General features: G+C 35.6%; 1 protein-coding gene across 10 annotated transcripts in view; it reads left to right on the top strand.

Annotated features, from left to right (window-relative positions):
- RALGAPA1 (Ral GTPase activating protein catalytic subunit alpha 1) overlaps positions 1-15,452 on the top strand; it is a 273,838-nt gene that overhangs the window by 28,239 nt on the left and 230,147 nt on the right. The window lies entirely within an intron of this gene.

Below are 15,452 nucleotides of genomic sequence, written 5' to 3'. Positions count from 1 at the left end.
AAAGAATCTGGTCTTTTTATTCTTTTTTTTTCTTTTTTTAAAAGTGAGGTATAATTGACCTATAACATTACATTAGTTTGAAGTATAGAACATAATGGTTCAGTATTTGTATATATTGTGAAATGATCATCACAATGGGTCCAGTTAACATTCATCACCATATATGTGATTACAAACATTTTTTTTTCTTCTGGTGAGCACTTTTGAGATCTACTCTTTTAGCAACTTTCAAACATACAATATGGTATTATTAGGAATAGTCACCATGCTATACATTACATCCCCGTGATGTATTTATTTTACAACTGGAAATTTGTAGCTTTTGATGTTCTTTTTCAGGATTGTTTTGATTATTCTGGGTTCCTTGTATTTTCCTATGGATTTTAGGATAAGGTTTTTTTTTTTTTTTAATGTTTATTTTTTTTTATTTTTTTATTTTTTTAAATTTTTTTTTTCAACGTTTATTTATTTTTGGGACAGAGAGAGACAGAGCATGAACGGGGGAGGGGCAGAGAGAGAGGGAGACACAGAATCGGAAACAGGCTCCAGGCTCTGAGCCATCAGCCCAGAGCCTGACGCGGGGCTCGAACTCACGGACCGCGAGATCGTGACCTGGCTGAAGTCGGACGCTTAACCGACTGCGCCACCCAGGCGCCCCTTAATGTTTATTTTTGAGAGAGAAAGAGACTGAGTGTGAATTCGAAAGGGACAGAGTGAGAGGGAGACACAAAATCCGAAGCAGCCTCCAAGCTCTGAGCTGTCAACACAGCCCCATGCAGGGCTCGAACTCAAGAACCACGAGATTATGACCTGAGCTGAAGTCGGACACTCAGTTGACTGAGCCACCCAGGCACCCCTAGGATTAGTTTGTTAATTTCTGCAAAAAGCCACTTACGATTTTGATAGAGTTTGCATCGAATCTTTAGATATATCTGAGAGAGTATTTCTATCTTAACAGTATTACTTCTTCTTTGTCTATGACCAAGTAATGTTTTTCAGTTTGTTTAGGTCTTTATGATCTGTCAGCAATATTTCATAGTTTTAGTGTACAAATTTTACATTTCTTTTATTCACAAATATTTTATTCTTTTCATGCTATTGTAAATGGCATTGTTTTTTAATTTTCATTTGTGGATTATTCATTGCTAGTGGATGGAAATTCAGTTGATTTGTGTGTTCATTTTGTATTCTGCAACCTAGTTGAACTTGTTTTTTAGCTCTTACAGTTGTGTGTGTGTGTGTGAGAGTGAATTCCTTAGGACTTTTTTTTAAATATCCACGATCATGTTATTTGTGAATAGAGATTAGTGCTTCTTTATAATATGCATGGCTTTTATTTCTTTTTCAGGTCTAATTTCTTTGGTTAGCACTCTTAGTACACTGTTGAGTAACAGTAGCAAAAGGGGAGGGACATCCTTGTCTTGTTCATGTGTTTAGAGGTAAAGTTTTTAGTCTTTCACCAATCAGTATGAAGTTAGCTGTGGATTTTTCATAGATGCCCTTTATCAGGGTGAGGAAATTACTTAATTTTTTGAGTGTCTTTATCATGAAACGGTGTTGGATTTTGCCAAGCACTTTCTCTGTGTCTATTGAGACTATTATATGTGGGTTTTTATCTGTATATTGATAATGATGTATTGCAATGACTGAGTTTTGGATTTGAATTGACCCTGCATTCTGGGATAAATCCCACTTGGTCATGGTGTATAGTACTTTTTATATTTTTAATACTCAGTTTTATAGTATTTTGTTAGGATTTTTGTGTCTGGATTGATAAGGAATACAGATCTGTAGTTTTTTTTATTGATTTTGGAATGAGAATAATAGTGGCCTCATAGAGTGAGTTGGGAAGTGTTCTCTCTTTTTTGGAAATGTTGACAGGATTCACCTATGAAGCCATTTGGTTCTGGGCTTTTCTTTCACATCAGTTTTATTAATAAGTGTTCTTTTTACTTCTTATAGATCTCAGATTTTCTCTTATTGGAGTCAGTTTTGGTACTTTATGTCTTTCTAGGAATTTGTCCATTTCTTACAGGTTATGTAATTTGCTAGCATATAGTTGCTCATAGTATTCCCTTAAGATATTTTTAAATTCTGTACTGTTGGTAGTAATGTCCTTTTTTCCAGTCCAAATTAGTAATTTGAATCTTCTCTTTTTGTCATGGACAGTCTGGCCAAAGGTTTGTCAATTTTGTTGATCTTTTCAAAGGATCAGTTTTGGTTTCATTGATGTTTCTGTGTGTGTGTGTGTGTGTATGTGTGTGTGTGTGTGTGTGTGTGTGTGTGTGTTTTCCTCTATCTCAAATATTCCCATTCTAGTTTTTATTATTTCTTTCCTTCTGCATGTTTTAGCATTAATTTGCTTTTACTTTTTGATTTCTAGTTTCTTTTTTTTATTATTTTTTTTTAATTTTTTTTTAACGTTTTATTTATTTTTGAGACAGAGAGAGACAGAGCATGAACAGGGGAGGGGCAGAGAGAGAGGGAGACACAGAATCGGAAGCAGGCTCCAGGCTCTGAGCCATCAGCCCAGAGCCCGACGCGGGGCTCGAACCCACGGACTGCGAGATCGTGACCTGAGCTGAAGTCGGCCGCTTAACCGACTGAGCCACCCAGGTGCCCCGATTTCTAGTTTCTTAAGGTGGAACATTGCATTATTGATTTTTAGATCTTTACTTTCATTTAGACATTTAAAGCTGTAAATTTTCCATTTAGTGCTACTTTAGCTGAATGCCATAAATGTGTTTTCATTATATATCAAACTATTTTTTTCCCTATGGATTTGAATTAATCTAGAATCCTTTCATTTTAGCCTGATGGACTCCCTCCAATATTTTTTATAGGGTAGGTCTGCTAGGAATGAATTCTTAGTTTTTGTGTACCTGGGGATATCTTAATTTCTCCTTAATTAAGTTTTGGTAGATATTGAATTTTTAGTTGCCAGCCTTTTTCTTTGAGCTCTTTGACTATATCATCTCAGTGCCTTATGGCCGCCATTTTTTTTAATGTTCATTTATTTATTTTGAGAGAGAGCAAGAGCAGGGGAAGGGCAAGGAGAGAGAGGGAGAGAGAGAGAGAGAGAAAATGAAAATCCTAAGCAAGCTCTGTGCTATCAGCAGGACCCCATTTCACAAACCATGAGATTATGACCTGAGCCGAAATCAAGATCTGGATGCTTAACTGACTGAACCACCAGGTGCCCCTAGCCACCATGCTTTCTAATGAAAATCAGATATTTTTGTTATTGGGGCTTCCTTATTAAGTGATGTGTTGCTTTTTTCTTGGTGCTTTCAAGATTCTTTGTCTTTTGACAGTTTTGTTGTGATATGTCTAGGTATGGGTTTCTTTGAGTTTATTCCCCTTGGATTTTATTGAGTTTCTTGAATATGCACACAAATGTTTTTAGTCAAATTCAGGAAGTTTTCAGCTGTTATTTCTTGAAATAATAATGATATGTTTCTTTTTTCTCTTCTCTGGGTCTCCTATTATATGCGCATTGGTATGTTTGATGGTGAGCCACAAGGCTCTGAGGCTCTGTTCATTTTTCTTCATTATTTTTTCATACTCTTCCTCGGACTGGATAATCAACTAACCTGTCTTTGGCTTAGCTGACTTTTTATTTTGACAATTCAGATGTTTTTCATTTTGTCTCTCTCCCTTTTTTTTCTTCATTTGTTTTGTTTTTTAAATTCCAAATGAGTGAAATCATAAGATATTTGTCTTTTTCTGACTGGTTTATTTCAGTTAGCATTATATTGTCTAGATCTATCTGTTGTTGCAAATGACAAGATTTCATTCTTTTTTATGGCTGAATGATATTCCATTGTGTGTATATGGTGTGTATATATATATATATATATGTGTTGTGTGTGTACATATATGTACACGTATATGTGCATATACACACACACACCCCACATCTTCTTTATCCATTCATCTATTGATGGACACTTGGGCTTCTTCCATAGTTTGGCTATTGTAAATAATACTGCCATAAACGGAGGGGTGCATGTATCCCTTTGAATTAGTGTTTTTGTTCTTTTTGGGTAAATACCCAGTAGTGTGATAACTGGATCATAGGGTAGTTCTATTTTTTTAATTTTTTGAGCAACCTCCATACTGTCTTTCGCAGTGGCTGCATCAGTTTGCATTCCCACCAACAGTGCACAAGGTTCCTTTTTCTCCACATACTTGCCAACACTTACTGTTTAAGTTTTTTATTTTAGCCATTCACACAGGCATGAGGTGATATTGCCTTGTTTTGATTTGCATTTCCCTGATGATATGTGCTGTTGAGCATCTTTGCATGTGACTAAGGGCTATCTGTATGTCTTTGGAGAAATATCAGTTCATATCTTTTGCCAATTTTTCAACTGGGTTATTTGTTTTTTTTGGTGTTGAGTTGTATAGCTTCTTCATACATTTTGGACACTAACCATTTATTGAATATGCCATTTGCAAGTATCTTCTTCCATTCAATAGGTTGTTTTTGAGTTTTGTTGATTGTTTTCTTTGCTGTTCAGAAGGGTTTTTTTTTTTTTTTGATGTAGTCCAAATAGTTTATTTTTGCTTTAGTTTCCCTTGCCTCAGGAGACACATCTAGAAAGATGTTGCTATGACCAATGTCAGAGACATTACTGCCTGTGCCTCTTCAAGGATTTTTATACTTTCAGGTCTCATATTTACATTCTTAATCCATTTTGAGTTTGTTTTTGTATATGGTGTAAGAAAGTAGTCCAGTTTCATTCTTTTGCAAGTAGCTGTCCAGTTTTCCCAACACCATTTGTTGAAAAGACTTTTTCCTATTGCATATTCTTTTCTCTTTATCGAAGGTTAATTGACCATATAATTCTGGGTTTATTTTTATTCTGTTTCTTTGATCTGTGTGTCTTTTTTTTTTCTTCTTTTTTTGCTAGTACCATACTCTTTTGGTCCCTACAGCTTTGTAATATAACTCAAAGTTTGGAATTGTGATACCTCCAGTTTTTTTTTTTTTTTCAAGATTTCTTTGGCTATTCAGGGTCTTTTGTGGTTCCATACAAGTTTTAGGATTGTTTGTTCTAGTTCTGTGAAAAATGCTGTTGGCATTTTGATAGGGAATGCGTGAAATATGTAGATTACTTTGAGTAGTATAGACATTTTAACAATATTTATTCTTCCAACCTATGATTATGGTATGTCTTTCTGTTTCTTTGTGTTATCTTCAATCTCTTTCCTCAGTGTTTTATAGTTTTCGGAGTACAGGTCTTTAACCTCTTTGGTTACACTTTTTCCTAGGTATCTTATTATTCTTGGTGCAGTGTAAATGGGATTGTTTTCTTAATTTTTCTGCTACTTTATTATTAATGGAAATGCAGTGGATTTCTGTATATTGATTTTATATTCTGTGACCTTACTGAATTCATATGTCAATTCTAGTAGGTTATTTGTGGAGTCTTTAGGGTGTCATATATATAGTATCATGTTTTCTGCAAGTAGTGAAAGTTTTACTTTTTCCTTATCAATTTGGATGCCTTTTATTTCTTTTTGTTGTCTGATTTCTGTGGCTAGGATTTCCAGTACTGTGTTGAATAAAAATGGTTAGTGCAGACATCCTTGTCTTCTTCCTGGCCTTAGGGGGAAGGCTCTTAGTTTTCCCCCATAGAGTATGATGTTAGCTGTGCGTTTTTCATATAAGGACTTTATTATGTTGAGGTTCCCTCTAAATTTGCTTTGTTGTTTTTTTTTCCATGAATGGATGTTGCACTTTGTCAAATGCTTTTTTGTGTCTATTGAAATGACATATAGTTTTATCCTTATTGATATGGTTTATCATGTTGATTGATTTACAAATATTGAACATCCTTGCATCCCAGGAAAAAATCCCACTTGATCGTGGTGAATGATTTTTTTTAATGCATTGTGTATTTGCTGTGCTTATTTAAATTCTTTAGACATGGTTTCCTTTGTTATTTTAATCATACTTAAATAGTTGGTGGCATCTATTAAATCTAATTTTTGTGCTTCTACAGGGAGAGTTTCTGTTAACTTTAATTTGCCCTTTATATGGCACATACTTTGTTTTTTTGTGTGTCTTGCAATTTTTGTTGATATCTTGATATTTATTTACTTAAAAAATTTTTTAACGTTTATTCATTTTTGAGAGACAGAGAGAGACAGAGCATGAGCGGGGAAGGGGCAGAGAGAAGGAGACACAGAATCTGAAGCAGGCTCCAAGCTCTGAGCTGTCAGCACAGAGCCCGATGCGGGGCTCTAACTCACAAACTGTGAGATCCTCAAAGTCGGACACTCAATCGACTGAGCCACTCAGGTGCCTCGATATCTTGATATTTTAAATAATGTAGCAACTCTGGCAACCAGTTTCTGCTTCCTTCCCAGGGGTTGTTGTTATTTCTGTTTGTTATTGTTGTTGCTGTGTGTTTCTGTAATGACTTTACTGAACTAACTCTCTGCAGTCTGTTTTTTCCTTCTACATGACCAGAACTTTGCTTGTTTACCTTCATGGTCTGCTAATGATTGAATAGAGACTTCATATAAGCCTGGATCAGTAAGTCTTCTAATCTTTGCCAAAGGGTTCTGTGTGTGTATCGGGGACACGATCAGTATTAACCAGACAGTTTACAATTCTGTTTTAGTTTTCACATCCTTCTTGTGTAGAATCTGATGGTCAGCCAGAGATGAAAACCTAGGTCTTTTTCTAGTCTTTCCAGAGCATGCTTGCAGCCTTATGCATACAGGTGGCCTTGTGTATTCCCATTAAATTGTCTGAGATTTTCAACGTTCCCTGTGGATAGTTCATTCCCTAGCTTTTCTTTTTAAGGTTTTTGTTTTCAGGTGTGTGTTTGTGTGTGTGTGTGTGTGTGTGTGTGTGTGTGCGTGCGCGCGCGCACCTGGTTTTTATTTATTATCTTTTTTTATTGGTTAGCTTGTTATTTGCCTCATCAGTAATTACTGCCTCAGGCTGCTGTGTTATTAAACAGTTGCCACTGATTGTTTTCAACAGATGTTCCCAGGGAAGAAGCTGTTGGATTGTGTGGACTCTGAGTTAAGTCAAATAAGGACAGTTTTTGCAAGTGGGATTGTCCAGGGAGAAGCTAGATAAGTCAAATACTGATAATTCTCTTAAGTTGAGGGTTTGAAAAGGCTCCTGTCCTGTTTTGACTCCTCCAGGGACTGATTAGGGTATTGGTTCTTGACTGTGATTGTGGGCTATTGCTTTTCAAGGCTGTTATGGAGGGGGGGAGAGAAGGATGGGAATAGGGTAAGTTTGAGATGCGGCTAAGCTCACTGTTCTTATTAAGATTTATCCATTATCCTTGAACAAATGTTCCTGGTTGTTAATAATCCTCTGGTTAATTTCTAGGTTTCTAAAAATGTTAATTTTTTACTGTTTTCGGTTTTGTTTTTATTGCTTTTATGGAGAAGATTTTTGAATTGCCTTCTTCCACCAACTCAATGATATTACTTCTAACCTGCTTTTAACTTTTTAATTTCTATACTTTTAATTTTTATTTCTTATTGAAATATACTTGACATGCAATATTATTACTAGTTTCAGGTGTTCAACATAGTGTTTTGACAATTAAATGTGTTATAAAATGCTCACCATGATCGGTATAATTATCATCTGTTACTGTACAAAGTTATCACAATGTTACTGACTATATTCCCTGTACTGTACTTTTCATCCTAGTGACCTATTTATTTTATGACTGGAAGTGTATACTTCTTTATCCCCTTCACCTATTTTTGCCCATTGCTCCCATTTCCCTCCCCTTTGCAAACCACCAGTTCTCTGTATTTGATAGTCTATTTCAAGGTAGTGAGTAGTTCAGAATGAAAAAAAAATAGTGCTAGTATGTCATCTGAATGAGCCTGGGATTTATCTTGTTTGCATTGGAAAGCCCTGGAAGCAGATCAATGATACAGTTAAATTATTCTGGTAGTAATATTTGGAGGATGGATAAAAAGGCGAGAATGGCGTGAGAGCTAGTAGATAAGAGACTAATAAAATTCAGGCAAGAGACCACAAGGTATGAAACTAAATGATGGGGGGTGGTGGGCAGTAGGGAACGGAGAGAAAGAAATGTATTGCAGAAGTATTTAGGAAGGTAAACTCGGCAAGGAAATGAATGATTTGTTGAGGGATAGGGGGGTGGGGTGGGATGGTGGGCAGAACCCAAAAGAGAGGGGAATGAGTCTGAAAATGAATGCCAGCCTTCAGAGATAGGTGGTACTACCAACCTCTCTTTGAAGGCTGAAATTCATTTCAACCTCATTCAAAAGCTAGAGAAGATGAAGGAAGGTGGATTCATTTGGGGGGGGCAAGTTGAGTGAGAGATATCTGTGGAAGATGTAATTGGATAGGTAGTGTATAAGACTCGTACTCGAGAGGGTGTGAAATAGCAGCTATGGGTTTGAGAGGTATTTTTGTATGTAGATAGAGTTCAAGTTGCAGTATTTAATGAAGGTGGAAGAGGACATATTCCTCATACACCTCAACATTTAAAGGGAGGGTACAGAGAAAGAGAAGTTCATAATGGAGATGGAAAAAGAGGAAAAAAGAAAATGGAATGCTCACCCCCTTTACTGAGCACATCAAATTTTTAATTAATCAGTGTTGCTAACATTTTCCCAATGATTTTCTTATACTTTTCCTTTAGCACTCAGTGTTCTATTTAGCCATAAATTTTAATATCACAGCCATTTACCTGTTTTGCAAAGTGGCATGGAATAAGACACAGAGTTTTACCTTACACTTAGACCAGCTTGGTTTTGTCTTGGCTTTCTTGAATCTTTTTAGTTTAGTTTTTATCTAGTTTTTATCTAGATAAAAACTAGTTTTTATCACTTAGTTTATAAACTAAGTGAAGAGTAAAATGAAGCTAATAGGACTTACCCTTTAAACTTTAAAGGATAAAAGTTTACAGTTTCTATGAGAATTCAGAAAACTGAAAGAAAAGTGTTTAGCTCAATCCTTAGAAAACAGTAATGCTTAATAAATATTATCTTCTTTACTCCCCATTTTCACAACTGTATCAGAATTCTTTTCCTTCTTTGCTGTATGTTATGAGGAAAGCAACTTGTACCTATTTACATGAATAGTGTTTAACTGCTTACACTAGGTGTTGGAATGCTTTGCTTGCACAAATGAATTTAATGAGTGAAATTTTAGGTATTGTGATGAAGTTAGGGAGGATATAATTAGCCAATGTAAGGAGAAATACTTCAGGGCAGTGTGCATATGAGTGGACTAAATCCTCTTAATTCTTGGTATCTTTTATTATTTACCAGTTCTGAAACTTCAGATAATCCACCTCAGCCTCTGTGTAACTTTCTTTTTTTTTTTAATTTTTTTTTAATGTTTATTTTATTTTATTTTTTTTTAATTTTTTTTTTTCAACGTTTTTTTTATTTTTATTTTTGGGACAGAGAGAGACAGAGCATGAACGGGGGAGGGGCAGAGAGAGAGGGAGACACAGAATCGGAAACAGGCTCCAGGCTCCGAGCCATCAGCCCAGAGCCCGACGTGGGGCTCGAACTCACGGACCGCAAGATCGTGACCTGGCTGAAGTCGGACGCTTAACCGACTGCGCCACCCAGGCGCCCCTTTTAATGTTTATTTTTGAGAGAGAGAGAGAGAGAGAGAGAGAGAGAGAGAGAGAGAGAATGAACATGAGTGGGGGAGGGCCAGAGAGAGACGGAGACAGAATCTGAAGCAGGCTCCATCCAGGCTCTGACCTGTCAGCACAGAGCCTGACGTGGGGCTCAAACACACGAACCACGAGATCATGACCTAAGCCGAAGTTGGACACTTAACCGACTGAGCCACCCAGGCGCCCCTTCTGTGTAGCTTTCAAATATTTCTTGAAAAATACCATTCTTTCAGAATTAGTTTGATTTAAAATGGCCAGAGTGTTGTCTTATGCTGTGGACTACTGCCTGAAGTGTGCCTATTCTAGTGTTGTTGATTCAGGACACAGAGAGCTGATTTGGAGCCATTTAGTAGTTTAGTGTGACCTGGGAAAGTTGCCTGTCTTCTTCCAGGCTTAGTTTTCTTATGAAATGGAGATAATAAACTTATTTCAAAAACAATTTGTGGAGTAAGATTGCATATACGTAACTGTCAAAGTGTTGTTCATGCAAGTGTAAAACATTAAACATAAGTGGTTATAACTTTTTCTTTTGTTTTATACTCACAGTTACCTTACAGTATAATATTTAATAAAACACAAAACTGACTTTGCTCTTAAATTAGGCATTGTATCTTTGTGTAAACTAGATTCTTTTTTTTCCCACTCTCTCATTTTCTCTGTGTTTATTGTGGAATCCTTGAGGCAGGAGAATAATTTTTATTGTATTACTTTATAGAGTTGAATGAGACTTAGAAATAATTACTTTGGGATCACGGTCACTTACTAATGCTTCTTTTAGTGTTTGTCTTTTCCTTTTTATTTCTGGGAGTTGTTATCTTGCTATCAGTTGTAACCATAATCACATGTCAGGAGCTTTTCTGCAGTTACTTAGAAACATCAGTTTGATAAGGAGATAAACTACATATCTTAAAACGATTTTGCTTGCTTTGAAATTTTAGTAGGTTTTTAGTGTGGTTTCCAGCAGGACTTTTGTCTTTTGTATTACTTCTTTTCATAGTGAAGGAATAATGAATAATATATGTTTGAAAGATAAAAACAAACATCTTAAACATTTGTACAAGAGAAGATCCCTAGATTTATCTTCATGAATTTAATCACCCAGGACAGTTATCAGTAGGGAAATTAACTTGCCTGCCTTCTGCATTGTTAAATACAAGAATGAGCTTGCCATTTTTATTCATTTTATTATTGGTTCATGATATAAAAATGAAAATCAATTTTAATCATTTTCTGGGAGTCAATATTTCTATTGATTCTGGGAATCATAATTCTTATGATTAGTGTGGGGTCATTAGACTATATTTGTGAAAGCATTCAGAAATGGTCATTTTGGGGTTTTATTTTCATTGCTTTAAATTCATAAATGTATTACACGTGCTTTCAGAGATTCTTAAATTTTTATCTTGTGGAGCATATGTTCACATGTGCAGCAGGCTTCTGTGGACACAGATGGTCAGAAGTTTAGGTATTAAAATATTCTAGAATCATGGCATTTCCTAGAATATTACTTACTCCATTTTTGGAGTTCCATTCTCCTCTCTCCCTTCACTTCAGAAAATATAATGGAATGAAAATGAGTGGAAATTGTCTTGAATCTATATAATTAGTTCAATTTTTTTTAATTAATATTTTTTTTTCAGTTTATTTATTTTGTGAGAGAGAGAGTGTGAGTGGGGTAGGGGCAGAGAGAGGGGAGAGAGAATCCCAGACACTGTCAGCACAGAGCCTGATGCGGGACTCAAACTCACAAATATATTGGGATCATGACCTGAGCGGAAATCAAGAGTCAGACACATAAACCAATGGAGTTACCTAGGCACCCCAATTAGTTAATTTTAAAAATAGGTTTATTGAGGCATAACTGATATATAGCAAATTGTGTATATACATACTAAAAAAAAATTTGTTCCATCTTTAGTTATTTTTGAGAGAGAGACAGAGACAGAGTGCAGTCAGTGGAGGAACAGAGAGAGAGGGAGACACAGAATTCAAAGCAGGCTCCAGGCTCTGAGCTGTCAGCACAGAGCCCAGTGTGGGGCTCGAACCCACAAACCGTGAGATCATCATCTGAGCTGAAGTCAGTCACTTAACCAGCTGAGCCACCCAAGCGCCCCACAAATTGCACGTATTTTAAGTGTACAATTTTTATTTCTTGTGGGCAATATATAGTTGGATTTTGCTTTTTTAAAAATCCAGTCTGACAGTCTTTGCCATTTTGGGTCAATCATTTTTATTTAGTGTGATTATTGATATAGCTAGATTAGCATCTGTTATCTATTCTTTATCCCAATTGATCACTGTTTCTCTTTTTCTGTCTTCATTTAGTTCAGTCAAGTATTTTTTTGTGATTTTATATTCTCTCCACTATGAGTATTACTAGTAACTTTTCTGTTTTATTTTAGTAGTTGCTTTAGTGTTTATAGTATCCATCTTTAACGCATTGAAGTCTGCCTTCAGGTGTGAATACATTACTTTTAATTAAGAATGTTAGAATAGTGGACTTTCATTTTTCTCTTTCCTACCTTTATATTTTTATTTTCATGGATTTTATTTTTACTAGGTTATAAACCCCCCAATGCATTGTTACCATTTTTGTTTGAACAGTTATCTTTGGATAAGTTTGGAATAATGAGAAACAAGCTTGGGCATTTACCTTGTTGTTACTTTTTTCAGGTCCATATTTATGTCTGATAATATTTCTTTCTTTTTTTAATTTTATTTTTTTAATTTACATCTGAATTAGTTAGCATATAGCACAACAATGATTTCAGGAGTAGATTCCTTTATGCCCCTTGCCCATTTAGCCCATCCCCTCTCCCACAACCCCTCCAGTAACTCTCTGTTCTCCATATTTAAGATCTCTTATATTTTGTCCCCCTCCATGTTTTTATTTTATTTTTGCTTCCCTTCCCTTATGTTCATCTGTTCTGTGTCTTAAAGTCTTCATATGAATGAAGTCATATGATATTTGTCTTTCTCTGACTAATTTCGCTTAGCATAATACCCTCTAGTTCCATCCATGTAGTTGCATGATAATATTTCTTTCTGCCTGAAAGACCTTCTTTAGCATTTCTATTAGTATTTGGACCTGCAGCTGATGAATTCTTTCAGCTTTTGTATGTCTGAAAATGTCTTTATTTTGCCTTTTAAAAAATTAATTATTTTTTAATTTACATTCCAAGTTAGCATATGGTACAACAATGATTTCAGGAGTAGATTCCTTAATGCCCCTTACCCATTTAGCCCATCCCCTCTCCCACAACCCCTCCAGCAACCCTCTGTTTGTTCTCTATATTTAAGAGTCTCTTATGTTTTGTCCCCCTCCCTGTTTTTATATTTTTGCTTCCCTTCCCTTGTGTTCATCTGTTCTGTGTCTTAAAGTCCTCATATGAGTGGATTCATAGGATATTTGTCTTTCTGCAACTAATTTCGCTTAGCATAATACCCTTAAGTTCCATCCATGTAGTTGCAAATGGCAAGATTTCATTCTTTTTGATTGCTGAGTAATACTCCATTGTATGTATGTATGTATGTATGTATGTATGTATGTGTGTGTGTGGGGGGGGGTGTGTGGGTGTGTGTGTGGATACACACACACACATATATATATATATACACATATACATACATATATATGTATCCACATATATATATGTGTGTATCCACACACACACCCACACACACACACATCTTCTTTATCCATTTATCTATCAGTGGATATTTGGGTCTTTACATACTTTGGCTGTTGTTGATAGTGCTGCTGTAAACATTGCGGTGCATGTATCCCTTTGAAACAGCATACCTGTATCCGTTGAATAAATACCTAGTAGTTATTTTGCCTTTGTTTTTGAAAGATATTTTTACTGGATATAGAATTCAGCTGGACAGATTTTTTTTTTTTTTTCAACGTTTATTTATTTTTGCGACAGAGAGAGACAGAGCATGAATGGGGGAGGGGCCGAGAGAGAGGGAGACACAGAATCCGAAACAGGCCCCAGGCTCTGAGCCATCAGCCCAGAGCCTGACGCGGGGCTCGAACTCCCGGACCGCGAGATCGTGACCTGGCTGAAGTCGGACGCTTAACCGACTGCGCCACCCAGGAGCCCCTGGACAGTTTTTTTTCTTCATTACTTTGAAGATATATATTTTTATTTGCATTATTTCTGATGAAAAATATGTCATCTTTATTTTAGTTACTGTGTACCATGTTTTTTTTTTCTTCTAGCTGCTTTTTAATATGTTCTTTTTCTCACTGTTTTGAGCAATTTAATTATTATGTGCCTTGATGATTTTTTCATGTTTCTTGTTTTGAAGTTTGTTGAGCCTCATGCATATGTGGATTTGTGATTTGTATCAAGCTTGAAATTTTTCAGCCATTATTTCTCCAAATATTTTTCTGCCCCTCTTCCTTGGAATTTCAATTACTTTTATGTTAGGAAATGGTTGTATAAAATCTACCATGCAATTAGTAGGTTTTTTTCTCCTTAGAAATTTGTTGGTCTTTGCTTTTTATATTTTGAAACTGTTAATGCAAATTTGGAATTAAAAGCTTCCTGGTACAGCCTTTTTTCAAAATACAGTGATCCTCTTTAATTGTAGTAATTCTTGCCTTAATATTTACTTTGACTCTTACCAAGGAATCAACAATGGTATTTTGGTCAATGTCTAAATAATATATTTTTATTTCATCCCTTTAATCATTTTGGGTTAAAATTTTTTTCTTAATAAATACCTTGTAGCTTAATTTTTGTGGTTGTTTTAAAATGCAGTGTGATTATAACTGTGTCTTAGTTGAAGCATTTAATTTATTAACTTTTTTTGGTAAATACTGTATTTATATTTCTATCATTTCATTCATCTTTTTGGGGTGCTTTTCTATACTCATTTCTGTTACCGTAAGTTTTTCTATATTTTTCTCCTAATGGTTAAACATTTTATATTTTGTTATTATTCTTAGTGGTAACTCAAAACATTTTAGTAGCATACTAATATTAAATTATAAAGTTCATCAGTATTTCTGTCATCCTCTTAACAAAGTAAGATCTTAAAATAGTCTCTCTAGCATTTTTGTTGCATCTTTGACATTGTCTATTTTTTTACTTTCTCCTAATTAGTAACCTTTTGCATTAGTAGCTTTTTTAACATTAGTATCCATTTAGATTTACCCATACATTTTGCAGTTTCTTTGTTCATTTTTGCTTTTTGCTTTTCACTCTCCAGTGTTAGTTTATTTCTCTTTCAGAATATATCTCTTGTATTTCTTGGAGTTTGAATGAGGGTTTAAAAAAATTTTTTTTTTCTTACATTTATTCATTTTTGAGAGAGAGAGAGAGAGACAGAGCACAAGCAGGGGAGGGGAAGAGAGAGAGGGAGACACAGAATCTGAAGCAGGCTCCAGGCTCCCAGCTGTCAGCACAGAGCCTGATGCGGGGCTCGAACTCATAAACCGCAAGATCATGACCTGAGCTGAAGTCAGATGCATAACCAACTGAGCCACCCAGGCACCCCTGAGTGATGGTTTTTGAGTGTTAAACTGTAAGGATGTTAGAAAATACCTTTTCTTCATTTACATGTTGAGGTTGTTAATAGTTTTCTTTTTTAAAAAATGTGTTCATTTATTTTGAGGGAGAGAGTATGGGGGGGGGGGGGCGAGAGAGGGAATCCCAAGCAGGCTCCACATTGTCAACATGGAGCCCTATGCCAGGCTCAAATTCATGAACTGTGAGATTGTTACCTATGCTGAGATCAACAGTGGGGTGCTTAACCAACTGAGCCATCCAGGCATCCCTTGTGTTC

Source organism: Prionailurus viverrinus, chromosome B3 (genome assembly GCF_022837055.1).
Source record: "Prionailurus viverrinus isolate Anna chromosome B3, UM_Priviv_1.0, whole genome shotgun sequence".
In the NCBI taxonomy this organism is placed as follows: Eukaryota; Metazoa; Chordata; class Mammalia; order Carnivora; family Felidae; genus Prionailurus; species Prionailurus viverrinus.
Note: the sequence above shows the minus strand (reverse complement) of the source record. Positions and strands in the feature narration are given on the sequence as shown.